Source organism: Anomaloglossus baeobatrachus, unplaced genomic scaffold (genome assembly GCF_048569485.1).
Source record: "Anomaloglossus baeobatrachus isolate aAnoBae1 unplaced genomic scaffold, aAnoBae1.hap1 Scaffold_3583, whole genome shotgun sequence".
Taxonomy (NCBI): Eukaryota; Metazoa; Chordata; class Amphibia; order Anura; family Aromobatidae; genus Anomaloglossus; species Anomaloglossus baeobatrachus.
Genome location: NW_027442939.1, coordinates 17,263 through 43,278, shown reverse-complemented (window position 1 = coordinate 43,278; position 26,016 = coordinate 17,263). Strand labels below are relative to the sequence as shown.

The 26,016-nt window shown below is 46.0% G+C and overlaps 14 non-coding genes and 1 pseudogene across 14 annotated transcripts; all 15 read left to right on the top strand.

The window, feature by feature from the left end:
- Positions 1-287: 287 nt before the first annotated feature.
- On the top strand, positions 288-478 carry LOC142273154 (U2 spliceosomal RNA). Its single transcript, XR_012737895.1, has one exon. It is a non-coding gene; the product is annotated as a U2 spliceosomal RNA (small nuclear RNA).
- Positions 479-1,865: 1,387 nt separating this feature from the next.
- Positions 1,866-2,056, top strand: LOC142273153 (U2 spliceosomal RNA). Its single transcript, XR_012737894.1, has one exon. It is a non-coding gene; the product is annotated as a U2 spliceosomal RNA (small nuclear RNA).
- Positions 2,057-3,443: 1,387 nt separating this feature from the next.
- Positions 3,444-3,634, top strand: LOC142273174 (U2 spliceosomal RNA). The gene has a single exon (XR_012737913.1). It is a non-coding gene; the product is annotated as a U2 spliceosomal RNA (small nuclear RNA).
- A 1,387-nt stretch (positions 3,635-5,021) lies between these two features.
- On the top strand, positions 5,022-5,212 carry LOC142273152 (U2 spliceosomal RNA). The gene has a single exon (XR_012737893.1). It is a non-coding gene; the product is annotated as a U2 spliceosomal RNA (small nuclear RNA).
- Positions 5,213-6,599: 1,387 nt separating this feature from the next.
- LOC142273151 (U2 spliceosomal RNA) lies at positions 6,600-6,790 on the top strand. Its single transcript, XR_012737892.1, has one exon. It is a non-coding gene; the product is annotated as a U2 spliceosomal RNA (small nuclear RNA).
- Positions 6,791-8,177: 1,387 nt separating this feature from the next.
- LOC142273182 (U2 spliceosomal RNA) lies at positions 8,178-8,319 on the top strand (annotated as a pseudogene).
- A 697-nt stretch (positions 8,320-9,016) lies between these two features.
- On the top strand, positions 9,017-9,212 carry LOC142273178 (U2 spliceosomal RNA). The gene has a single exon (XR_012737917.1). It is a non-coding gene; the product is annotated as a U2 spliceosomal RNA (small nuclear RNA).
- Positions 9,213-10,599: 1,387 nt separating this feature from the next.
- LOC142273149 (U2 spliceosomal RNA) lies at positions 10,600-10,790 on the top strand. The gene has a single exon (XR_012737891.1). It is a non-coding gene; the product is annotated as a U2 spliceosomal RNA (small nuclear RNA).
- A 1,387-nt stretch (positions 10,791-12,177) lies between these two features.
- On the top strand, positions 12,178-12,368 carry LOC142273147 (U2 spliceosomal RNA). The gene has a single exon (XR_012737889.1). It is a non-coding gene; the product is annotated as a U2 spliceosomal RNA (small nuclear RNA).
- Positions 12,369-18,882: 6,514 nt separating this feature from the next.
- LOC142273179 (U2 spliceosomal RNA) lies at positions 18,883-19,070 on the top strand. The gene has a single exon (XR_012737918.1). It is a non-coding gene; the product is annotated as a U2 spliceosomal RNA (small nuclear RNA).
- Positions 19,071-20,187: 1,117 nt separating this feature from the next.
- Positions 20,188-20,378, top strand: LOC142273146 (U2 spliceosomal RNA). The gene has a single exon (XR_012737888.1). It is a non-coding gene; the product is annotated as a U2 spliceosomal RNA (small nuclear RNA).
- Positions 20,379-21,495: 1,117 nt separating this feature from the next.
- On the top strand, positions 21,496-21,686 carry LOC142273145 (U2 spliceosomal RNA). The gene has a single exon (XR_012737887.1). It is a non-coding gene; the product is annotated as a U2 spliceosomal RNA (small nuclear RNA).
- A 1,117-nt stretch (positions 21,687-22,803) lies between these two features.
- LOC142273144 (U2 spliceosomal RNA) lies at positions 22,804-22,994 on the top strand. Its single transcript, XR_012737886.1, has one exon. It is a non-coding gene; the product is annotated as a U2 spliceosomal RNA (small nuclear RNA).
- Positions 22,995-24,111: 1,117 nt separating this feature from the next.
- On the top strand, positions 24,112-24,302 carry LOC142273170 (U2 spliceosomal RNA). Its single transcript, XR_012737910.1, has one exon. It is a non-coding gene; the product is annotated as a U2 spliceosomal RNA (small nuclear RNA).
- A 1,117-nt stretch (positions 24,303-25,419) lies between these two features.
- LOC142273143 (U2 spliceosomal RNA) lies at positions 25,420-25,610 on the top strand. Its single transcript, XR_012737885.1, has one exon. It is a non-coding gene; the product is annotated as a U2 spliceosomal RNA (small nuclear RNA).
- Positions 25,611-26,016: the final 406 nt, after the last annotated feature.

Genomic DNA, 26,016 nt, shown 5'->3' with positions numbered 1-26,016 from the left:
GCAACCTGTCCTGTCCGTCTTTTTGTATCGTGAATTGGAAAGACTGCAAGGGGGAGGGGAGTTGCTTGCGCCCTAAAGGAGGAGTTATTCAGATTCATTGCAGTGGGCGGCGGCTGCAAAACGCACCATTCTTCTTGTTTTGGCTCTGCAAAGCAGCCTTTTCAAGGGTTGGCTTGGGTGACAAAATGTCTTGTGTAGGCGTGGGTTTGTCTCCCTCTCGCTCTCTCTCCCTAAGATGTGTCCGGCATAGGCCAGGGTGCCACTCGAGGCCCAAACCAATTCTGGTTATCGCTTCTCGGCCTTTTGGCTAAGATCAAGTGTAGTATCTGTTCTTATCAGTTTAATATCTGATACGTCCCCTATCTGGGGACCATATATTAAATGGATTTTTAGAACAGGGAGATGGAAAAAGAGCTTGCTCTGTCCACTCCACGCATTGACCTGGTATTGCAGTACCTCCAGGAACGGTGCACCCCTTCTTAACCCAGTTTCCAAAAGCAGAACTCAATTCACCTGATTCATATTAGCCCGATTTAATGAATTGGAAGAAAGCATACGTCTTCATATGCACCTCAATTTGGCCCATTCACTTTTCACACTTCCTCCTTTTGTTTTTTATCTTTCACACTTTTGACTTTCTTTATTCATCCAAATAGCAAACTCATCACCACTCAACCTGACCAACTCGGCTATGTCCCCGTGCTGCAGTTCTCTGTCTTATCTAGATCATTTGCAATTGAATGGAATAGATCCCTTTTGGACAAAGTGGATTCACCTGCTGCTGCAGTGACCACAGGTGTGATAACATCTAGAATTGGCATCTGGTGCGATCTCTCCGCTTCCACTCCAAAGAAAGTTACCTGTTTATTCCTATCATGCATTGGTTTTTGGGGTTTTCTTTGAGTAATGATGATCTCTTTAGTAGTCTGTTGGCGCCCTCTCCTGGAGGAATAGTTTGCTTGCTCTTGGACATTCTAAAAGAGAGGTCATGATAGACATTGAGCTTCTGAGCTCAATTGGGGACAGTCATGGGTGATGAATGTTTGCAACCTACTGCGAAGCCTCATACCGCAATATAAGGAACGTCAAATACTAAGAAAGGGCGGCCTATGAAAGAATTACTACTTTCAATAAGTACACTTAAACGGCTAATTGGGAATAGAAAAACTGTAAAAAGCCCTCTGAGAAAGCCCCCCTCTAACCTTTGATAGTAAGCTTTTCTGTAGTCTGCCTGTTGATGTATTTTCCGTTTGAACTGTGCACAACATGAAGAGACGGAACACTGGCGGCTTGTCACAATGCCCCCCGATGACATCACAATAGCGCTGCTGCCTAGAAAACAAGCTGCGCAGAAGAAGTTGTTCTTTGGGTGGGAGGGTGGGCTAGTGGAAGGAGGGGGCAATCTCTTTTTTTCCCGGGTGGTAGGGGGATGACAGGAGAAGGGAAGCGGGTGGTGAGAAAGGTACAGAGGGCAGGGTTTGGGGGCTGGGAAGGAAAGGGAAAAGATTAGGGTTTGGGGATGATGAAAGGGCTTTCTACGGGTAAGGATGGCAAAGGGTGGCAGTGACGGAAAGTCAGGCAACCTGTCCTGTCCGTCTTTTTGTATCGTGAATTGGAAAGACTGCAAGGGGGAGGGGAGTTGCTTGCGCCCTAAAGGAGGAGTTATTCAGATTCATTGCAGTGGGCGGCGGCTGCAAAACGCACCATTCTTCTTGTTTTGGCTCTGCAAAGCAGCCTTTTCAAGGGTTGGCTTGGGTGACAAAATGTCTTGTGTAGGCGTGGGTTTGTCTCCCTCTCGCTCTCTCTCCCTAAGATGTGTCCGGCATAGGCCAGGGTGCCACTCGAGGCCCAAACCAATTCTGGTTATCGCTTCTCGGCCTTTTGGCTAAGATCAAGTGTAGTATCTGTTCTTATCAGTTTAATATCTGATACGTCCCCTATCTGGGGACCATATATTAAATGGATTTTTAGAACAGGGAGATGGAAAAAGAGCTTGCTCTGTCCACTCCACGCATTGACCTGGTATTGCAGTACCTCCAGGAACGGTGCACCCCTTCTTAACCCAGTTTCCAAAAGCAGAACTCAATTCACCTGATTCATATTAGCCCGATTTAATGAATTGGAAGAAAGCATACGTCTTCATATGCACCTCAATTTGGCCCATTCACTTTTCACACTTCCTCCTTTTGTTTTTTATCTTTCACACTTTTGACTTTCTTTATTCATCCAAATAGCAAACTCATCACCACTCAACCTGACCAACTCGGCTATGTCCCCGTGCTGCAGTTCTCTGTCTTATCTAGATCATTTGCAATTGAATGGAATAGATCCCTTTTGGACAAAGTGGATTCACCTGCTGCTGCAGTGACCACAGGTGTGATAACATCTAGAATTGGCATCTGGTGCGATCTCTCCGCTTCCACTCCAAAGAAAGTTACCTGTTTATTCCTATCATGCATTGGTTTTTGGGGTTTTCTTTGAGTAATGATGATCTCTTTAGTAGTCTGTTGGCGCCCTCTCCTGGAGGAATAGTTTGCTTGCTCTTGGACATTCTAAAAGAGAGGTCATGATAGACATTGAGCTTCTGAGCTCAATTGGGGACAGTCATGGGTGATGAATGTTTGCAACCTACTGCGAAGCCTCATACCGCAATATAAGGAACGTCAAATACTAAGAAAGGGCGGCCTATGAAAGAATTACTACTTTCAATAAGTACACTTAAACGGCTAATTGGGAATAGAAAAACTGTAAAAAGCCCTCTGAGAAAGCCCCCCTCTAACCTTTGATAGTAAGCTTTTCTGTAGTCTGCCTGTTGATGTATTTTCCGTTTGAACTGTGCACAACATGAAGAGACGGAACACTGGCGGCTTGTCACAATGCCCCCCGATGACATCACAATAGCGCTGCTGCCTAGAAAACAAGCTGCGCAGAAGAAGTTGTTCTTTGGGTGGGAGGGTGGGCTAGTGGAAGGAGGGGGCAATCTCTTTTTTTCCCGGGTGGTAGGGGGATGACAGGAGAAGGGAAGCGGGTGGTGAGAAAGGTACAGAGGGCAGGGTTTGGGGGCTGGGAAGGAAAGGGAAAAGATTAGGGTTTGGGGATGATGAAAGGGCTTTCTACGGGTAAGGATGGCAAAGGGTGGCAGTGACGGAAAGTCAGGCAACCTGTCCTGTCCGTCTTTTTGTATCGTGAATTGGAAAGACTGCAAGGGGGAGGGGAGTTGCTTGCGCCCTAAAGGAGGAGTTATTCAGATTCATTGCAGTGGGCGGCGGCTGCAAAACGCACCATTCTTCTTGTTTTGGCTCTGCAAAGCAGCCTTTTCAAGGGTTGGCTTGGGTGACAAAATGTCTTGTGTAGGCGTGGGTTTGTCTCCCTCTCGCTCTCTCTCCCTAAGATGTGTCCGGCATAGGCCAGGGTGCCACTCGAGGCCCAAACCAATTCTGGTTATCGCTTCTCGGACTTTTGGCTAAGATCAAGTGTAGTATCTGTTCTTATCAGTTTAATATCTGATACGTCCCCTATCTGGGGACCATATATTAAATGGATTTTTAGAACAGGGAGATGGAAAAAGAGCTTGCTCTGTCCACTCCACGCATTGACCTGGTATTGCAGTACCTCCAGGAACGGTGCACCCCTTCTTAACCCAGTTTCCAAAAGCAGAACTCAATTCACCTGATTCATATTAGCCCGATTTAATGAATTGGAAGAAAGCATACGTCTTCATATGCACCTCAATTTGGCCCATTCACTTTTCACACTTCCTCCTTTTGTTTTTTATCTTTCACACTTTTGACTTTCTTTATTCATCCAAATAGCAAACTCATCACCACTCAACCTGACCAACTCGGCTATGTCCCCGTGCTGCAGTTCTCTGTCTTATCTAGATCATTTGCAATTGAATGGAATAGATCCCTTTTGGACAAAGTGGATTCACCTGCTGCTGCAGTGACCACAGGTGTGATAACATCTAGAATTGGCATCTGGTGCGATCTCTCCGCTTCCACTCCAAAGAAAGTTACCTGTTTATTCCTATCATGCATTGGTTTTTGGGGTTTTCTTTGAGTAATGATGATCTCTTTAGTAGTCTGTTGGCGCCCTCTCCTGGAGGAATAGTTTGCTTGCTCTTGGACATTCTAAAAGAGAGGTCATGATAGACATTGAGCTTCTGAGCTCAATTGGGGACAGTCATGGGTGATGAATGTTTGCAACCTACTGCGAAGCCTCATACCGCAATATAAGGAACGTCAAATACTAAGAAAGGGCGGCCTATGAAAGAATTACTACTTTCAATAAGTACACTTAAACGGCTAATTGGGAATAGAAAAACTGTAAAAAGCCCTCTGAGAAAGCCCCCCTCTAACCTTTGATAGTAAGCTTTTCTGTAGTCTGCCTGTTGATGTATTTTCCGTTTGAACTGTGCACAACATGAAGAGACGGAACACTGGCGGCTTGTCACAATGCCCCCCGATGACATCACAATAGCGCTGCTGCCTAGAAAACAAGCTGCGCAGAAGAAGTTGTTCTTTGGGTGGGAGGGTGGGCTAGTGGAAGGAGGGGGCAATCTCTTTTTTTCCCGGGTGGTAGGGGGATGACAGGAGAAGGGAAGCGGGTGGTGAGAAAGGTACAGAGGGCAGGGTTTGGGGGCTGGGAAGGAAAGGGAAAAGATTAGGGTTTGGGGATGATGAAAGGGCTTTCTACGGGTAAGGATGGCAAAGGGTGGCAGTGACGGAAAGTCAGGCAACCTGTCCTGTCCGTCTTTTTGTATCGTGAATTGGAAAGACTGCAAGGGGGAGGGGAGTTGCTTGCGCCCTAAAGGAGGAGTTATTCAGATTCATTGCAGTGGGCGGCGGCTGCAAAACGCACCATTCTTCTTGTTTTGGCTCTGCAAAGCAGCCTTTTCAAGGGTTGGCTTGGGTGACAAAATGTCTTGTGTAGGCGTGGGTTTGTCTCCCTCTCGCTCTCTCTCCCTAAGATGTGTCCGGCATAGGCCAGGGTGCCACTCGAGGCCCAAACCAATTCTGGTTATCGCTTCTCGGCCTTTTGGCTAAGATCAAGTGTAGTATCTGTTCTTATCAGTTTAATATCTGATACGTCCCCTATCTGGGGACCATATATTAAATGGATTTTTAGAACAGGGAGATGGAAAAAGAGCTTGCTCTGTCCACTCCACGCATTGACCTGGTATTGCAGTACCTCCAGGAACGGTGCACCCCTTCTTAACCCAGTTTCCAAAAGCAGAACTCAATTCACCTGATTCATATTAGCCCGATTTAATGAATTGGAAGAAAGCATACGTCTTCATATGCACCTCAATTTGGCCCATTCACTTTTCACACTTCCTCCTTTTGTTTTTTATCTTTCACACTTTTGACTTTCTTTATTCATCCAAATAGCAAACTCATCACCACTCAACCTGACCAACTCGGCTATGTCCCCGTGCTGCAGTTCTCTGTCTTATCTAGATCATTTGCAATTGAATGGAATAGATCCCTTTTGGACAAAGTGGATTCACCTGCTGCTGCAGTGACCACAGGTGTGATAACATCTAGAATTGGCATCTGGTGCGATCTCTCCGCTTCCACTCCAAAGAAAGTTACCTGTTTATTCCTATCATGCATTGGTTTTTGGGGTTTTCTTTGAGTAATGATGATCTCTTTAGTAGTCTGTTGGCGCCCTCTCCTGGAGGAATAGTTTGCTTGCTCTTGGACATTCTAAAAGAGAGGTCATGATAGACATTGAGCTTCTGAGCTCAATTGGGGACAGTCATGGGTGATGAATGTTTGCAACCTACTGCGAAGCCTCATACCGCAATATAAGGAACGTCAAATACTAAGAAAGGGCGGCCTATGAAAGAATTACTACTTTCAATAAGTACACTTAAACGGCTAATTGGGAATAGAAAAACTGTAAAAAGCCCTCTGAGAAAGCCCCCCTCTAACCTTTGATAGTAAGCTTTTCTGTAGTCTGCCTGTTGATGTATTTTCCGTTTGAACTGTGCACAACATGAAGAGACGGAACACTGGCGGCTTGTCACAATGCCCCCCGATGACATCACAATAGCGCTGCTGCCTAGAAAACAAGCTGCGCAGAAGAAGTTGTTCTTTGGGTGGGAGGGTGGGCTAGTGGAAGGAGGGGGCAATCTCTTTTTTTCCCGGGTGGTAGGGGGATGACAGGAGAAGGGAAGCGGGTGGTGAGAAAGGTACAGAGGGCAGGGTTTGGGGGCTGGGAAGGAAAGGGAAAAGATTAGGGTTTGGGGATGATGAAAGGGCTTTCTACGGGTAAGGATGGCAAAGGGTGGCAGTGACGGAAAGTCAGGCAACCTGTCCTGTCCGTCTTTTTGTATCATGAATTGGAAAGACTGCAAGGGGGAGGGGAGTTGCTTGCGCCCTAAAGGAGGAGTTATTCAGATTCATTGCAGTGGGCGGCGGCTGCAAAACGCACCATTCTTCTTGTTTTGGCTCTGCAAAGCAGCCTTTTCAAGGGTTGGCTTGGGTGACAAAATGTCTTGTGTAGGCGTGGGTTTGTCTCCCTCTCGCTCTCTCTCCCTAAGATGTGTCCGGCATAGGCCAGGGTGCCACTCGAGGCCCAAACCAATTCTGGTTATCGCTTCTCGGCCTTTTGGCTAAGATCAAGTGTAGTATCTGTTCTTATCAGTTTAATATCTGATACGTCCCCTATCTGGGGACCATATATTAAATGGATTTTTAGAACAGGGAGATGGAAAAAGAGCTTGCTCTGTCCACTCCACGCATTGACCTGGTATTGCAGTACCTCCAGGAACGGTGCACCCCTTCTTAACCCAGTTTCCAAAAGCAGAACTCAATTCACCTGATTCATATTAGCCCGATTTAATGAATTGGAAGAAAGCATACGTCTTCATATGCACCTCAATTTGGCCCATTCACTTTTCACACTTCCTCCTTTTGTTTTTTATCTTTCACACTTTTGACTTTCTTTATTCATCCAAATAGCAAACTCATCACCACTCAACCTGACCAACTCGGCTATGTCCCCGTGCTGCAGTTCTCTGTCTTATCTAGATCATTTGCAATTGAATGGAATAGATCCCTTTTGGACAAAGTGGATTCACCTGCTGCTGCAGTGACCACAGGTGTGATAACATCTAGAATTGGCATCTGGTGCGATCTCTCCGCTTCCACTCCAAAGAAAGTTACCTGTTTATTCCTATCATGCATTGGTTTTTGGGGTTTTCTTTGAGTAATGATGATCTCTTTAGTAGTCTGTTGGCGCCCTCTCCTGGAGGAATAGTTTGCTTGCTCTTGGACATTCTAAAAGAGAGGTCATGATAGACATTGAGCTTCTGAGCTCAATTGGGGACAGTCATGGGTGATGAATGTTTGCAACCTACTGCGAAGCCTCATACCGCAATATAAGGAACGTCAAATACTAAGAAAGGGCGGCCTATGAAAGAATTACTACTTTCAATAAGTACACTTAAACGGCTAATTGGGAATAGAAAAACTGTAAAAAGCCCTCTGAGAAAGCCCCCCTCTAACCTTTGATAGTAAGCTTTTCTGTAGTCTGCCTGTTGATGTATTTTCCGTTTGAACTGTGCACAACATGAAGAGACGGAACACTGGCGGCTTGTCACAATGCCCCCCGATGACATCACAATAGCGCTGCTGCCTAGAAAACAAGCTGCGCAGAAGAAGTTGTTCTTTGGGTGGGAGGGTGGGCTAGTGGAAGGAGGGGGCAATCTCTTTTTTTCCCGGGTGGTAGGGGGATGACAGGAGAAGGGAAGCGGGTGGTGAGAAAGGTACAGAGGGCAGGGTTTGGGGGCTGGGAAGGAAAGGGAAAAGATTAGGGTTTGGGGATGATGAAAGGGCTTTCTACGGGTAAGGATGGCAAAGGGTGGCAGTGACGGAAAGTCAGGCAACCTGTCCTGTCCGTCTTTTTGTATCGTGAATTGGAAAGACTGCAAGGGGGAGGGGAGTTGCTTGCGCCCTAAAGGAGGAGTTATTCAGATTCATTGCAGTGGGCGGCGGCTGCAAAACGCACCATTCTTCTTGTTTTGGCTCTGCAAAGCAGCCTTTTCAAGGGTTGGCTTGGGTGACAAAATGTCTTGTGTAGGCGTGGGTTTGTCTCCCTCTCGCTCTCTCTCCCTAAGATGTGTCCGGCATAGGCCAGGGTGCCACTCGAGGCCCAAACCAATTCTGGTTATCGCTTCTCGGCCTTTTGGCTAAGATCAAGTGTAGTATCGTTCGAAAAGGTGGTTTAAGGCTCCGGCCACCTTAGTACAATGATGCAATGCACACTGGAAGGTTGCACTTGTTAGTACTTTGGGAGGATAGTATATCCATCTAGAGGAAACCATGGCCCTACCAGGATTGAGGCTATTAGACTGAGTAAGTGTGGGGGTTATGGTGCAATGTGCCCCAGGAATGGACACCCTGGAGGGAGTCTGAACTTGCTAGGTTGGGACCCTGGTAAGCCTCAGACTCTGTCGCACGCCGCGCCTTGCCTATTCATACTTTCCAAGCATATTGCCCTATCCTGGCCTTCTGGCTAAGAAGGGAAATTTTTATAATCCCGGTCGGAGGTCCGGTCAGCTTTGGGCTGAGAAACCAACACCCGGTTGGAGGTCCGGGTCAGCTTTGGCTGAGAAACCAACACCCGGTTGGAGGTCCGGTTAGCCTTGGGCTGAGAAACCAACACCCGGTTGGAGGTCCGGTCAGCCTTGGGCTGAGAAACCAACACCCGGTTGGAGGTCCGGTCAGCCTTGGGCTGAGAAACTAACACCGGTTGACGGTCCGGGCAGTCTCGGCTGCGAAACCAACGACTAGTAGCTCCCTACTCCACTTGGGTAAGATGCCTCGGTGGACGCTGGGAGCAACAACAAGGCTCAACCAGGCTTCGGCTTGGGGGAGCACCGAAGATCCCTGACCCTTGCTGTGGCCTTCTGGCTCGGAGGGACGGGGTTGATTTTTGGGGATCCTCTTCTCACGGAGGGGTCCACACGAATCCTAGCCTTTGCACTGTTTTTGGTGTGACTTCGGTCATGCATTTTTGCGGTGCTTTGGAAAGCTTCATTAAATCAAAAATCTGTTCTTATCAGTTTAATATCTGATACGTCCCCTATCTGGGGACCATATATTAAATGGATTTTTAGAACAGGGAGATGGAAAAAGAGCTTGCTCTGTCCACTCCACGCATTGACCTGGTATTGCAGTACCTCCAGGAACGGTGCACCCCTTCTTAACCCAGTTTCCAAAAGCAGAACTCAATTCACCTGATTCATATTAGCCCGATTTAATGAATTGGAAGAAAGCATACGTCTTCATATGCACCTCAATTTGGCCCATTCACTTTTCACACTTCCTCCTTTTGTTTTTTATCTTTCACACTTTTGACTTTCTTTATTCATCCAAATAGCAAACTCATCACCACTCAACCTGACCAACTCGGCTATGTCCCCGTGCTGCAGTTCTCTGTCTTATCTAGATCATTTGCAATTGAATGGAATAGATCCCTTTTGGACAAAGTGGATTCACCTGCTGCTGCAGTGACCACAGGTGTGATAACATCTAGAATTGGCATCTGGTGCGATCTCTCCGCTTCCACTCCAAAGAAAGTTACCTGTTTATTCCTATCATGCATTGGTTTTTGGGGTTTTCTTTGAGTAATGATGATCTCTTTAGTAGTCTGTTGGCGCCCTCTCCTGGAGGAATAGTTTGCTTGCTCTTGGACATTCTAAAAGAGAGGTCATGATAGACATTGAGCTTCTGAGCTCAATTGGGGACAGTCATGGGTGATGAATGTTTGCAACCTACTGCGAAGCCTCATACCGCAATATAAGGAACGTCAAATACTAAGAAAGGGCGGCCTATGAAAGAATTACTACTTTCAATAAGTACACTTAAACGGCTAATTGGGAATAGAAAAACTGTAAAAAGCCCTCTGAGAAAGCCCCCCTCTAACCTTTGATAGTAAGCTTTTCTGTAGTCTGCCTGTTGATGTATTTTCCGTTTGAACTGTGCACAACATGAAGAGACGGAACACTGGCGGCTTGTCACAATGCCCCCCGATGACATCACAATAGCGCTGCTGCCTAGAAAACAAGCTGCGCAGAAGAAGTTGTTCTTTGGGTGGGAGGGTGGGCTAGTGGAAGGAGGGGGCAATCTCTTTTTTTCCCGGGTGGTAGGGGGATGACAGGAGAAGGGAAGCGGGTGGTGAGAAAGGTACAGAGGGCAGGGTTTGGGGGCTGGGAAGGAAAGGGAAAAGATTAGGGTTTGGGGATGATGAAAGGGCTTTCTACGGGTAAGGATGGCAAAGGGTGGCAGTGACGGAAAGTCAGGCAACCTGTCCTGTCCGTCTTTTTGTATCGTGAATTGGAAAGACTGCAAGGGGGAGGGGAGTTGCTTGCGCCCTAAAGGAGGAGTTATTCAGATTCATTGCAGTGGGCGGCGGCTGCAAAACGCACCATTCTTCTTGTTTTGGCTCTGCAAAGCAGCCTTTTCAAGGGTTGGCTTGGGTGACAAAATGTCTTGTGTAGGCGTGGGTTTGTCTCCCTCTCGCTCTCTCTCCCTAAGATGTGTCCGGCATAGGCCAGGGTGCCACTCGAGGCCCAAACCAATTCTGGTTATCGCTTCTCGGCCTTTTGGCTAAGATCAAGTGTAGTATCTGTTCTTATCAGTTTAATATCTGATACGTCCCCTATCTGGGGACCATATATTAAATGGATTTTTAGAACAGGGAGATGGAAAAAGAGCTTGCTCTGTCCACTCCACGCATTGACCTGGTATTGCAGTACCTCCAGGAACGGTGCACCCCTTCTTAACCCAGTTTCCAAAAGCAGAACTCAATTCACCTGATTCATATTAGCCCGATTTAATGAATTGGAAGAAAGCATACGTCTTCATATGCACCTCAATTTGGCCCATTCACTTTTCACACTTCCTCCTTTTGTTTTTTATCTTTCACACTTTTGACTTTCTTTATTCATCCAAATAGCAAACTCATCACCACTCAACCTGACCAACTCGGCTATGTCCCCGTGCTGCAGTTCTCTGTCTTATCTAGATCATTTGCAATTGAATGGAATAGATCCCTTTTGGACAAAGTGGATTCACCTGCTGCTGCAGTGACCACAGGTGTGATAACATCTAGAATTGGCATCTGGTGCGATCTCTCCGCTTCCACTCCAAAGAAAGTTACCTGTTTATTCCTATCATGCATTGGTTTTTGGGGTTTTCTTTGAGTAATGATGATCTCTTTAGTAGTCTGTTGGCGCCCTCTCCTGGAGGAATAGTTTGCTTGCTCTTGGACATTCTAAAAGAGAGGTCATGATAGACATTGAGCTTCTGAGCTCAATTGGGGACAGTCATGGGTGATGAATGTTTGCAACCTACTGCGAAGCCTCATACCGCAATATAAGGAACGTCAAATACTAAGAAAGGGCGGCCTATGAAAGAATTACTACTTTCAATAAGTACACTTAAACGGCTAATTGGGAATAGAAAAACTGTAAAAAGCCCTCTGAGAAAGCCCCCCTCTAACCTTTGATAGTAAGCTTTTCTGTAGTCTGCCTGTTGATGTATTTTCCGTTTGAACTGTGCACAACATGAAGAGACGGAACACTGGCGGCTTGTCACAATGCCCCCCGATGACATCACAATAGCGCTGCTGCCTAGAAAACAAGCTGCGCAGAAGAAGTTGTTCTTTGGGTGGGAGGGTGGGCTAGTGGAAGGAGGGGGCAATCTCTTTTTTTCCCGGGTGGTAGGGGGATGACAGGAGAAGGGAAGCGGGTGGTGAGAAAGGTACAGAGGGCAGGGTTTGGGGGCTGGGAAGGAAAGGGAAAAGATTAGGGTTTGGGGATGATGAAAGGGCTTTCTACGGGTAAGGATGGCAAAGGGTGGCAGTGACGGAAAGTCAGGCAACCTGTCCTGTCCGTCTTTTTGTATCGTGAATTGGAAAGACTGCAAGGGGGAGGGGAGTTGCTTGCGCCCTAAAGGAGGAGTTATTCAGATTCATTGCAGTGGGCGGCGGCTGCAAAACGCACCATTCTTCTTGTTTTGGCTCTGCAAAGCAGCCTTTTCAAGGGTTGGCTTGGGTGACAAAATGTCTTGTGTAGGCGTGGGTTTGTCTCCCTCTCGCTCTCTCTCCCTAAGATGTGTCCGGCATAGGCCAGGGTGCCACTCGAGGCCCAAACCAATTCTGGTTATCGCTTCTCGGCCTTTTGGCTAAGATCAAGTGTAGTATCTGTTCTTATCAGTTTAATATCTGATACGTCCCCTATCTGGGGACCATATATTAAATGGATTTTTAGAACAGGGAGATGGAAAAAGAGCTTGCTCTGTCCACTCCACGCATTGACCTGGTATTGCAGTACCTCCAGGAACGGTGCACCCCTTCTTAACCCAGTTTCCAAAAGCAGAACTCAATTCACCTGATTCATATTAGCCCGATTTAATGAATTGGAAGAAAGCATACGTCTTCATATGCACCTCAATTTGGCCCATTCACTTTTCACACTTCCTCCTTTTGTTTTTTATCTTTCACACTTTTGACTTTCTTTATTCATCCAAATAGCAAACTCATCACCACTCAACCTGACCAACTCGGCTATGTCCCCGTGCTGCAGTTCTCTGTCTTATCTAGATCATTTGCAATTGAATGGAATAGATCCCTTTTGGACAAAGTGGATTCACCTGCTGCTGCAGTGACCACAGGTGTGATAACATCTAGAATTGGCATCTGGTGCGATCTCTCCGCTTCCACTCCAAAGAAAGTTACCTGTTTATTCCTATCATGCATTGGTTTTTGGGGTTTTCTTTGAGTAATGATGATCTCTTTAGTAGTCTGTTGGCGCCCTCTCCTGGAGGAATAGTTTGCTTGCTCTTGGACATTCTAAAAGAGAGGTCATGATAGACATTGAGCTTCTGAGCTCAATTGGGGACAGTCATGGGTGATGAATGTTTGCAACCTACTGCGAAGCCTCATACCGCAATATAAGGAACGTCAAATACTAAGAAAGGGCGGCCTATGAAAGAATTACTACTTTCAATAAGTACACTTAAACGGCTAATTGGGAATAGAAAAACTGTAAAAAGCCCTCTGAGAAAGCCCCCCTCTAACCTTTGATAGTAAGCTTTTCTGTAGTCTGCCTGTTGATGTATTTTCCGTTTGAACTGTGCACAACATGAAGAGACGGAACACTGGCGGCTTGTCACAATGCCCCCCGATGACATCACAATAGCGCTGCTGCCTAGAAAACAAGCTGCGCAGAAGAAGTTGTTCTTTGGGTGGGAGGGTGGGCTAGTGGAAGGAGGGGGCAATCTCTTTTTTTCCCGGGTGGTAGGGGGATGACAGGAGAAGGGAAGCGGGTGGTGAGAAAGGTACAGAGGGCAGGGTTTGGGGGCTGGGAAGGAAAGGGAAAAGATTAGGGTTTGGGGATGATGAAAGGGCTTTCTACGGGTAAGGATGGCAAAGGGTGGCAGTGACGGAAAGTCAGGCAACCTGTCCTGTCCGTCTTTTTGTATCGTGAATTGGAAAGACTGCAAGGGGGAGGGGAGTTGCTTGCGCCCTAAAGGAGGAGTTATTCAGATTCATTGCAGTGGGCGGCGGCTGCAAAACGCACCATTCTTCTTGTTTTGGCTCTGCAAAGCAGCCTTTTCAAGGGTTGGCTTGGGTGACAAAATGTCTTGTGTAGGCGTGGGTTTGTCTCCCTCTCGCTCTCTCTCCCTAAGATGTGTCCGGCATAGGCCAGGGTGCCACTCGAGGCCCAAACCAATTCTGGTTATCGCTTCTCGGCCTTTTGGCTAAGATCCAGTGAGGGAAACCTTGCTGGGTCTGGCCTGTGGGCTTTTATGTGGAAGGCGACTTCCGACGCTGTGAAGACTGCGATCGTGTGCCTTGGGCATATTTCTTGTAATGGCAGCTATAAAGAACACGGTTCGTCTGACTGTCTCGGTGGAGAAGAAGAATTCCCTACAGTTAGGACATATAGTGGAGAGCGTGATCATGGAGCTGGGCGGCATTGAGCTGGATAAAGTGTTTTGTATGCAGGAGTTCCCATCTACTGGTCAGTATGACATTTCATTTTACCATGAGGAAGACTGTCTGAATTTTTACCAAGACCTGCAGAGGCACCATAAGCATGAGTATATGAGGTACATTTCTGTTACTCCTTTATTTTCTGCAGTGGAGAGACCCCTGACTGTTCATATGTATAATCCATTTACTGAGACCACCATGGTAAAGGCCTTTTTGGCAAGATACTGCTCCTCTGTGAAAGGTGGCATTCCCCAGAGAAATGTCTTTAATGTATTCAATGGAAATATTAAATTTTGGGTACGTTTTAGACCTGACCCAGAGGGTGTTGGAGGTATCATGCACCCCCCGGCCAATTTTTCAATTGGTGGGAATAGGGGGTTTCTCCATTACCCTGGGCAACCATCCTTTTGCCGGAGTTGTTTCCGATATGGACACATTAAAGAAAATTGCCAGCAGGGACTTACCTGCAGAAACTGCAAGAAAGCAGGGCATGAGGCTGCCAACTGCCCCTCCCCCCCTGTATGTGACCTGTGTGGGGATGGGGATCATACATGTAAGTCCTGCCCGACCCTTGGGGATCAGTACGTTCTGGAGAGGAGAAATTTTGACAGGAAACAGGCTAGATTTAATGTCCGTGCAAACATTCAACCTGCAAAATTTGTTGAAAAACCTGCAGGAATTGGAATGGATCCTGTAATGCCTGCTGCAGTGGGGGATTCCCATCCTCCGCCTGCTCCTGCTATTGCTGAGCCTGTGTCTGCTGGGGAGTGTAGTGCTCTGCAGGGGGTCACTGGTGATTTGCAGGTGCTGCAGGCCTCCGCTGATTCTGCACCTGTGCTATGTGAGGTGGCTGAGACTCCAGAGGCTGCTCAGGGGAATGCTGCAATCAGCACTGACTTCCCCCAGCTGAGCAGCCCTGAGATGGACACCAGTACTGCTGACCTGTCTGCCCCTGGGGAAATCGCCATGTCATCATCCGACGAGGACGCTGCAGGTAACAGCAAGTATTCCCCTGCTGAGCTAGTGGCCTGCTTCCACAAGGTGGTCTCTAAGAGAAAAGACAAGAGACCAGTGAAGAGGCTGAAGACGGGGCCACGGGAGAAAGTTGATTTCTACTCCCAAAACCCCTTTGAGGTTCTAAGTCCAGACTCCAATGCCAGCACTACTTCTCTTTCAGGGGTCATTGAAGACCCTATATCTCCAGGCCAATGCTTCCTATCTAATGAAGATGTGGCAGGGTTAGCAGATGTTATCCACTTTGCCAGTGGGACTTGAATGGTTTCTGTTTTGATGCTTTTTTCCTTTGTTTAATTTTTCAGCATGGCTTTGCAACTGAATATTGCCTCTCAGAATGTGAGGGTGTTTCAGTCGTCATATAAGCGTGCGTGTGTGCTTGATTTCTTATCTTCAAAAAATTGTGATGTGGTGTGTGTGCAGGAATGTGGGCTGAATAGGGAACCTAAGAAGAGTGCGTGGGGTTTTGGGGAGGCGGTGTGGTCATTTTCTGCTATAAATAAGAATGATGGGGTGGGGGTTTTGATTCAAAATAAGGACATTAGGATAAAGCAAACTGTAATTGTAGAAGAGGGTAGATGTGTGTGTGTTATTTTATGTTATAGGGGGTGGGAATTTAAGCTTATTAATATCTATGCCCCTGCTGATAAAAATCAGAGACTCGCTCTTTTTGAGAAATTGCGTTTTTTTTCTGCATGGTAAAATTCCTATTTTTGTTGTTGGTGATTTAAACTGCATCCTGGACAAAAGGGGCAGAGCCGGTTCATACGAGTCCAAGGTGGACGTGACCGGAAATTTATGGAATCGTTTAATTTCAGAGTTTTCGTTAAAGGACGCTGTGGATTCCAAGCCAGGACCCTTTACCTACCATGCAGATGATGGTCAGACCGAGTCCGTTTGGACTATTTTTTCTTTTCTTCCACTGGGGTAAAATGTGTTAATTATTCGCAAGAAAGGGTTGTTTTCTCTGATCATGAGTGTCTGGTGGGGAGTTTTGAAATTGCTAATTTGTTTTATGGACGTGGTGTGTGGAAAATGAATGTCAGTCTGTTGCAGGATGAAAGGGTGAAGAAGGATTTTGTAAGGCAGTATGCATGGTGGGCTGCAAGGAAAAAAGGGTTTCCAAATTTATTGTTATGGTGGGATTGGGTGAAAGTGAGAATCAGTGTGTTTTTCAGGAAAGCTGGGTACAAGAAAGCCAGAAAGAGGAGAAATCTGTACAAGTGGCAGAATAGGAGGATTTCCTACCTGCATAAATGCAAATCTCTGGGTCTGGATGTAAAGTATGAGCTGGAGAAAGCTAAACGTGAGATGAAAGAGTGGTTTGGGGAGGAGGGCAGGAAAATTATTCTGAGATCTAAAATTGAGGTGAGGGAGAAGAATGAGAAGTGTACCAGTTTCTTCTTTAAGAAGATGTGTGGGGGTGGGCGAGAGATGAATGTAATGTTGGATGAGAATGGTAGTGAGGTGCATGGGAAGGATGTGATTGGTGTAGTGGCTGACTATTATAAGTCCCTGTATGGAGTGAAGGACTGCGATCTGGGGGAGGATGCAGAGTTTCTCAATGTGATTGACAACTTTGTACCTGAATCGGATTTTCCTTTTTTGCTGAGTGACATTACAGAGGATGAAGTGAAGGAGGTGATTTTTAAGTCTGCTAAAAACAAGTCTCCAGGGGGTGATGGGATCCCTTGGGAGTTCTATAGTAAGTATTGGGATATTGTTGGGAAGGATGTGGTGTCTATTATGAAGTGTTTGTTTTCTGGTTGCAGGATGACGGACAGTATGAAGCAAGGAGTGGTGGTATTGCTGTTTAAGAAAGGTGACAGGCGAGTGGTGGGTAATTGGCGTCCGATCACGCTACTGAATGTGGATTATAAAATATTTGCCAAGCTTTTAGCCAATCGCATGAGGGAGGTAATCTCACATGTTATTATGGAGGATCAGGGGTGTGCGGTTCCTAAGAGGAGGATTCATGAAAATGTGATGTTAGTGAGAGATATGATTGGGGATTGTATGGCGAGGAAGAAGGGGGTGATTGTATGTGTGCTTGATTTTGAGAAGGCATTTGATAGGGTGGCGCATGTGTATTTGTTTTGTGTGTTGAGGAAAATGGGCTTTCCGGAGCATTTGGTTAGTTTATTGTATGGGCTCTATGAAGGGGCTAGAAGTAAGATTCAGGTGAATGGATTTTTTACTGATAGCTTTGAGATACTTTCTGGGGTTCGGCAGGGGTGCCCTCTGTCACCCATTTTGTTTATTTGTGCTATAGAGCCGTTGTTACAATCTATTAGGAAGGATAAAGTGGTTAAAGGTCTATTGGTTCCGGGTAGTGGAGGAAAACATGTTAAAGCTTTAGGCTATATGGATGACATTTGTATTCTCTGTGAGAATGTCTGTGACGTGTCGAGAGTCAAGCTTCTGGTTAATTTGTTTTGCGTGGCTTCTGCCTTTAAAATTAATTGGGCCAAAAGTAAGATGAAAGGTTTTGGTCTGCCGCGTGTTTTACATGATGATCAGATGGAGTGTGTCAGTTCCAGTGTTAGGATCTTAGGTATGGATTTTGATGAAGAGCTGAAAGGTAAGGAAAGTTGGGAGGAGTTAGGGGGTAAAATAGCTAAAAAATTGGAGTTCTGGAGGTTGAGGGATTTGTCCTTTACAGGAAAGATCTTGATTGTGAAGAGTATCATTTTGCCTATGATACTTTATATTGCTTTGGTTTTTCCTCCATCAACTGTGGCTTTGAAAAAGATAAATCGGGTGCTTTTCTTGTTTTTGTGGGGATGTGGCATGGAAAGGGCGAAACGGGAGATATTGATGAAAAAGAAAAAGCATGGTGGTTTGGATTTTCCAAACTTGGAGGTTTTTATTGGTATAAACTATGTGGCTTTTTTCTGTGAGGTTTTTTCTAAAGATACTAAAGCCTCTTGTATGTTGAAGTATCAAGCAGGTTCTATGCTAGGAAGGCTGAAGTGGACTGTGCAGGATCTGAGGAAACCTTTTGCCTTCATTTGTCCTGAGTGGTACCTGTTTGTTGAGCTGTTTGTGAAGAAGTTCAGACTTGAGAAGTTTACTGTGAGTCAGTTCATGAAGGAGAAAAAGGAGATAAAAAGGTTGTGTGTAGACGGTTTTGCATGTGGTATCAGTGGTTTGAAATCTGCTGAGTATGAGGAAGTATGGGAAAAACTGAAAAAGTATGAAATCTCTAACAAACAGAAAGATCTGTTATGGATGTCTTGGCATGGTGTGCTGCCGGTAAGATCTGTTCAGAAGAAGAGGGGATTGGTACCCTCAGAGAGGTGCCCAAGGACTGGATGTGGTGATACTGAGGATGTGGAACATGTTTTCTGGTCTTGTGGACATGCAAAGGACGTATGGAGTAATTTGGGTAAGTTGTGTTGGGAGTTGACGGGTGTAAGAGCTTTAACAGCTAAAATGGTTATGTTTGGTCTGTGTAGCTTGAGCACGAGGAAAGAACGAGTGTTTTGGTTGTTTCTGGCATGTGTGAAGGACGTTCTGTGGAATACCAGGAATTTGTATGTATATAGGAATGAGAATCTTGAAGTGAATGATTGTGTCAGGATGGTTTTGGACAAACTGTATTTCTGCTATAAATGGGATGGTGAAAGAGGTATGGATGCTGAGGGTGAATGGAAATTTCTGAAATGGAAACACTGGGTGTAATGGTTTATACTTTTCTGCTTTTGGTTACTGATTTATGGCTATGGGTGTGTTATACACATTTTTATCACTCTTTTGAAATAAAATTGCCATGAGGATGAGTTTACGTTGCATCCGGTTAAGTTGTGAAACCTCTCTGAGGTGACACTTCTGATTCTGGATGATTACGCAACCTGAATGGTTTTAAAAAAAAAAAAAAAAAAAAAAAAAAATCTGTTCTTATCAGTTTAATATCTGATACGTCCCCTATCTGGGGACCATATATTAAATGGATTTTTAGAACAGGGAGATGGAAAAAGAGCTTGCTCTGTCCACTCCACGCATTGACCTGGTATTGCAGTACCTCCAGGAACGGTGCACCCCTTCTTAACCCAGTTTCCAAAAGCAGAACTCGATTCACCTGATTCATATTAGCCCGATTAGCGAATTGAAATGAATTTTTATCTAACACACTTTTTACTTGCTTTATTCATCCAAATAGCAAACTCATCACCACTCAACTTCACCAACTCTGCTATGTCCCGTGCAGTATCTTGTTGTCAGTCTAATCTAGATCATGTGTAATTGAATGGAATAGATCCCTTTTGGACAAAGTGGAGTCAGATGCTGCAGTGACCACAGGTGTGAGAGGATCTACAATTGGCATCTGGTGTTATCTCTCTGCTTCCACTCCAAATAAAGTTACCTGTTGTTACCTGAACGTCAAATACTAAGAATGGGCGGCCTATGAAAGAATTAGTACTTTCATTAAGTATACTAAACCGGCTAATTGGGAATAGACAAACTGTAAAAAGCCCTCTGAGAAAGCCCCTCTCTAACCTTTGTTAGTAAGCTTTTCTGTAGCCTGCCTGTTGATGTATTTTCGGTTTGAACAGTGCACAACATGAAGAGACGGAACACTGGCGGCTTGTCACAATGCCCCCCGATGACATCACAATAGCGCTGCTGCCTAGAAAACAAGCTGCGCAGAAGAAGTTGTTCTTTGGGTGGGAGGGTGGGCTAGTGGAAGGAGGGGGCAATCTCTTTTTTTCCCGGGTGGTAGGGGGATGACAGGAGAAGGGAAGCGGGTGGTGAGAAAGGTACAGAGGGCAGGGTTTGGGGGCTGGGAAGGAAAGGGAAAAGATTAGGGTTTGGGGATGATGAAAGGGCTTTCTACGGGTAAGGATGGCAAAGGGTGGCAGTGACGGAAAGTCAGGCAACCTGTCCTGTCCGTCTTTTTGTATCGTGAATTGGAAAGACTGCAAGGGGGAGGGGAGTTGCTTGCGCCCTAAAGGAGGAGTTATTCAGATTCATTGCAGTGGGCGGCGGCTGCAAAACGCACCATTCTTCTTGTTTTTGCTCTGCAAAGCAGCCTTTTCAAGGGTTGGCTTGGGTGACAAAATGTCTTGTGTAGGCGTGGGTTTGTCTCCCTCTCGCTCTCTCTCCCTAAGATGTGTCCGGCATAGGCCAGGGTGCCACTCGAGGCCCAAACCAATTCTGGTTATCGCTTCTCGGCCTTTTGGCTAAGATCAAGTGTAGTATCTGTTCTTATCAGTTTAATATCTGATACGTCCCCTATCTGGGGACCATATATTAAATGGATTTTTAGAACAGGGAGATGGAAAAAGAGCTTGCTCTGTCCACTCCACGCATTGACCTGGTATTGCAGTACCTCCAGGAACGGTGCACCCCTTCTTAACCCAGTTTCCAAAAGCAGAACTCGATTCACCTGATTCATATTAGCCCGATTAGCGAATTGAAATGAATTTTTATCTAACACACTTTTTACTTGCTTTATTCATCCAAATAGCAAACTCATCACCACTCAACTTCACCAACTCTGCTATGTCCCGTGCAGTATCTTGTTGTCAGTCTAATCTAGATCATGTGTAATTGAATGGAATAGATCCCTTTTGGACAAAGTGGAGTCAGATGCTGCAGTGACCACAGGTGTGAGAGGATCTACAATTGGCATCTGGTGTTATCTCTCTGCTTCCACTCCAAATAAAGTTACCTGTTGTTACCTGAACGTCAAATACTAAGAATGGGCGGCCTATGAAAGAATTAGTACTTTCATTAAGTATACTAAACCGGCTAATTGGGAATAGACAAACTGTAAAAAGCCCTCTGAGAAAGCCCCTCTCTAACCTTTGTTAGTAAGCTTTTCTGTAGCCTGCCTGTTGATGTATTTTCGGTTTGAACAGTGCACAACATGAAGAGACGGAACACTGGCGGCTTGTCACAATGCCCCCCGATGACATCACAATAGCGCTGCTGCCTAGAAAACAAGCTGCGCAGAAGAAGTTGTTCTTTGGGTGGGAGGGTGGGCTAGTGGAAGGAGGGGGCAATCTCTTTTTTTCCCGGGTGGTAGGGGGATGACAGGAGAAGGGAAGCGGGTGGTGAGAAAGGTACAGAGGGCAGGGTTTGGGGGCTGGGAAGGAAAGGGAAAAGATTAGGGTTTGGGGATGATGAAAGGGCTTTCTACGGGTAAGGATGGCAAAGGGTGGCAGTGACGGAAAGTCAGGCAACCTGTCCTGTCCGTCTTTTTGTATCGTGAATTGGAAAGACTGCAAGGGGGAGGGGAGTTGCTTGCGCCCTAAAGGAGGAGTTATTCAGATTCATTGCAGTGGGCGGCGGCTGCAAAACGCACCATTCTTCTTGTTTTTGCTCTGCAAAGCAGCCTTTTCAAGGGTTGGCTTGGGTGACAAAATGTCTTGTGTAGGCGTGGGTTTGTCTCCCTCTCGCTCTCTCTCCCTAAGATGTGTCCGGCATAGGCCAGGGTGCCACTCGAGGCCCAAACCAATTCTGGTTATCGCTTCTCGGCCTTTTGGCTAAGATCAAGTGTAGTATCTGTTCTTATCAGTTTAATATCTGATACGTCCCCTATCTGGGGACCATATATTAAATGGATTTTTAGAACAGGGAGATGGAAAAAGAGCTTGCTCTGTCCACTCCACGCATTGACCTGGTATTGCAGTACCTCCAGGAACGGTGCACCCCTTCTTAACCCAGTTTCCAAAAGCAGAACTCGATTCACCTGATTCATATTAGCCCGATTAGCGAATTGAAATGAATTTTTATCTAACACACTTTTTACTTGCTTTATTCATCCAAATAGCAAACTCATCACCACTCAACTTCACCAACTCTGCTATGTCCCGTGCAGTATCTTGTTGTCAGTCTAATCTAGATCATGTGTAATTGAATGGAATAGATCCCTTTTGGACAAAGTGGAGTCAGATGCTGCAGTGACCACAGGTGTGAGAGGATCTACAATTGGCATCTGGTGTTATCTCTCTGCTTCCACTCCAAATAAAGTTACCTGTTGTTACCTGAACGTCAAATACTAAGAATGGGCGGCCTATGAAAGAATTAGTACTTTCATTAAGTATACTAAACCGGCTAATTGGGAATAGACAAACTGTAAAAAGCCCTCTGAGAAAGCCCCTCTCTAACCTTTGTTAGTAAGCTTTTCTGTAGCCTGCCTGTTGATGTATTTTCGGTTTGAACAGTGCACAACATGAAGAGACGGAACACTGGCGGCTTGTCACAATGCCCCCCGATGACATCACAATAGCGCTGCTGCCTAGAAAACAAGCTGCGCAGAAGAAGTTGTTCTTTGGGTGGGAGGGTGGGCTAGTGGAAGGAGGGGGCAATCTCTTTTTTTCCCGGGTGGTAGGGGGATGACAGGAGAAGGGAAGCGGGTGGTGAGAAAGGTACAGAGGGCAGGGTTTGGGGGCTGGGAAGGAAAGGGAAAAGATTAGGGTTTGGGGATGATGAAAGGGCTTTCTACGGGTAAGGATGGCAAAGGGTGGCAGTGACGGAAAGTCAGGCAACCTGTCCTGTCCGTCTTTTTGTATCGTGAATTGGAAAGACTGCAAGGGGGAGGGGAGTTGCTTGCGCCCTAAAGGAGGAGTTATTCAGATTCATTGCAGTGGGCGGCGGCTGCAAAACGCACCATTCTTCTTGTTTTTGCTCTGCAAAGCAGCCTTTTCAAGGGTTGGCTTGGGTGACAAAATGTCTTGTGTAGGCGTGGGTTTGTCTCCCTCTCGCTCTCTCTCCCTAAGATGTGTCCGGCATAGGCCAGGGTGCCACTCGAGGCCCAAACCAATTCTGGTTATCGCTTCTCGGCCTTTTGGCTAAGATCAAGTGTAGTATCTGTTCTTATCAGTTTAATATCTGATACGTCCCCTATCTGGGGACCATATATTAAATGGATTTTTAGAACAGGGAGATGGAAAAAGAGCTTGCTCTGTCCACTCCACGCATTGACCTGGTATTGCAGTACCTCCAGGAACGGTGCACCCCTTCTTAACCCAGTTTCCAAAAGCAGAACTCGATTCACCTGATTCATATTAGCCCGATTAGCGAATTGAAATGAATTTTTATCTAACACACTTTTTACTTGCTTTATTCATCCAAATAGCAAACTCATCACCACTCAACTTCACCAACTCTGCTATGTCCCGTGCAGTATCTTGTTGTCAGTCTAATCTAGATCATGTGTAATTGAATGGAATAGATCCCTTTTGGACAAAGTGGAGTCAGATGCTGCAGTGACCACAGGTGTGAGAGGATCTACAATTGGCATCTGGTGTTATCTCTCTGCTTCCACTCCAAATAAAGTTACCTGTTGTTACCTGAACGTCAAATGCTAAGAATGGGCGGCCTATGAAAGAATTAGTACTTTCATTAAGTATACTAAACCGGCTAATTGGGAATAGACAAACTGTAAAAAGCCCTCTGAGAAAGCCCCTCTCTAACCTTTGTTAGTAAGCTTTTCTGTAGCCTGCCTGTTGATGTATTTTCGGTTTGAACAGTGCACAACATGAAGAGACGGAACACTGGCGGCTTGTCACAATGCCCCCCGATGACATCACAATAGCGCTGCTGCCTAGAAAACAAGCTGCGCAGAAGAAGTTGTTCTTTGGGTGGGAGGGTGGGCTAGTGGAAGGAGGGGGCAATCTCTTTTTTTCCCGGGTGGTAGGGGGATGACAGGAGAAGGGAAGCGGGTGGTGAGAAAGGTACAGAGGGCAGGGTTTGGGGGCTCGGAAGGAAAGGGAAAAGATTAGGGTTTGGGGATGATGAAAGGGCTTTCTACGGGTAAGGATGGCAAAGGGTGGCAGTGACGGAAAGTCAGGCAACCTGTCCTGTCCGTCTTTTTGTATCGTGAATTGGAAAGACTGCAAGGGGGAGGGGAGTTGCTTGCGCCCTAAAGGAGGAGTTATTCAGATTCATTGCAGTGGGCGGCGGCTGCAAAACGCACCATTCTTCTTGTTTTTGCTCTGCAAAGCAGCCTTTTCAAGGGTTGGCTTGGGTGACAAAATGTCTTGTGTAGGCGTGGGTTTGTCTCCCTCTCGCTCTCTCTCCCTAAGATGTGTCCGGCATAGGCCAGGGTGCCACTCGAGGCCCAAACCAATTCTGGTTATTGCTTCTCGGCCTTTTGGCTAAGATCAAGTGTAGTATCTGTTCTTATCAGTTTAATATCTGATACGTCCCCTATCTGGGGACCATATATTAAATGGATTTTTAGAACAGGGAGATGGAAAAAGAGCTTGCTCTGTCCACTCCACGCATTGACCTGGTATTGCAGTACCTCCAGGAACGGTGCACCCCTTCTTAACCCAGTTTCCAAAAGCAGAACTCGATTCACCTGATTCATATTAGCCCGATTAGCGAATTGAAATGAATTTTTATCTAACACACTTTTTACTTGCTTTATTCATCCAAATAGCAAACTCATCACCACTCAACTTCACCAACTCTGCTATGTCCCGTGCAGTATCTTGTTGTCAGTCTAATCTAGATCATGTGTAATTGAATGGAATAGATCCCTTTTGGACAAAGTGGAGTCAGATGCTGCACTGACCACAGGTGTGAGAGGATCTACAATTGGCATCTGGTGTTATCTCTCTGCTTCCACTCCAAATAAAGTTACCTGTTGTTACCTGAACGTCAAATACTAAGAATGGGCGGCCTATGAAAGAATTAGTACTTTCATTAAGTATACTAAACCGGCTAATTGGGAATAGACAAACTGTAAAAAGCCCTCTGAGAAAGCCCCTCTCTAACCTTTGTTAGTAAGCTTTTCTGTAGCCTGCCTGTTGATGTATTTTCGGTTTGAACAGTGCACAACATGAAGAGACGGAACACTGGCGGCTTGTCACAATGCCCCCCGATGACATCACAATAGCGCTGCTGCCTAGAAAACAAGCTGCGCAGAAGAAGTTGTTCTTTGGGTGGGAGGGTGGGCTAGTGGAAGGAGGGGGCAATCTCTTTTTTTCCCGGGTGGTAGGGGGATGACAGGAGAAGGGAAGCGGGTGGTGAGAAAGGTACAGAGGGCAGGGTTTGGGGGCTGGGAAGGAAAGGGAAAAGATTAGGGTTTGGGGATGATGAAAGGGCTTTCTACGGGTAAGGATGGCAAAGGGTGGCAGTGACGGAAAGTCAGGCAACCTGTCCTGTCCGTCTTTTTGTATCGTGAATTGGAAAGACTGCAAGGGGGAGGGGAGTTGCTTGCGCCCTAAAGGAGGAGTTATTCAGATTCATTGCAGTGGGCGGCGGCTGCAAAACGCACCATTCTTCTTGTTTTTGCTCTGCAAAGCAGCCTTTTCAAGGGTTGGCTTGGGTGACAAAATGTCTTGTGTAGGCGTGGGTTTGTCTCCCTCTCGCTCTCTCTCCCTAAGATGTGTCCGGCATAGGCCAGGGTGCCACTCGAGGCCCAAACCAATTCTGGTTATCGCTTCTCGGCCTTTTGGCTAAGATCAAGTGTAGTATCTGTTCTTATCAGTTTAATATCTGATACGTCCCCTATCTGGGGACCATATATTAAATGGATTTTTAGAACAGGGAGATGGAAAAAGAGCTTGCTCTGTCCACTCCACGCATTGACCTGGTATTGCAGTACCTCCAGGAACGGTGCACCCCTTCTTAACCCAGTTTCCAAAAGCAGAACTCGATTCACCTGATTCATATTAGCCCGATTAGCGAATTGAAATGAATTTTTATCTAACACACTTTTTACTTGCTTTATTCATCCAAATAGCAAACTCATCACCACTCAACTTCACCAACTCTGCTATGTCCCGTGCAGTATCTTGTTGTCAGTCTAATCTAGATCATGTGTAATTGAATGGAATAGATCCCTTTTGGACAAAGTGGAGTCAGATGCTGCAGTGACCACAGGTGTGAGAGGATCTACAATTGGCATCTGGTGTTATCTCTCTGCTTCCACTCCAAATAAAGTTACCTGTTGTTACCTGAACGTCAAATACTAAGAATGGGCGGCCTATGAAAGAATTAGTACTTTCATTAAGTATACTAAACCGGCTAATT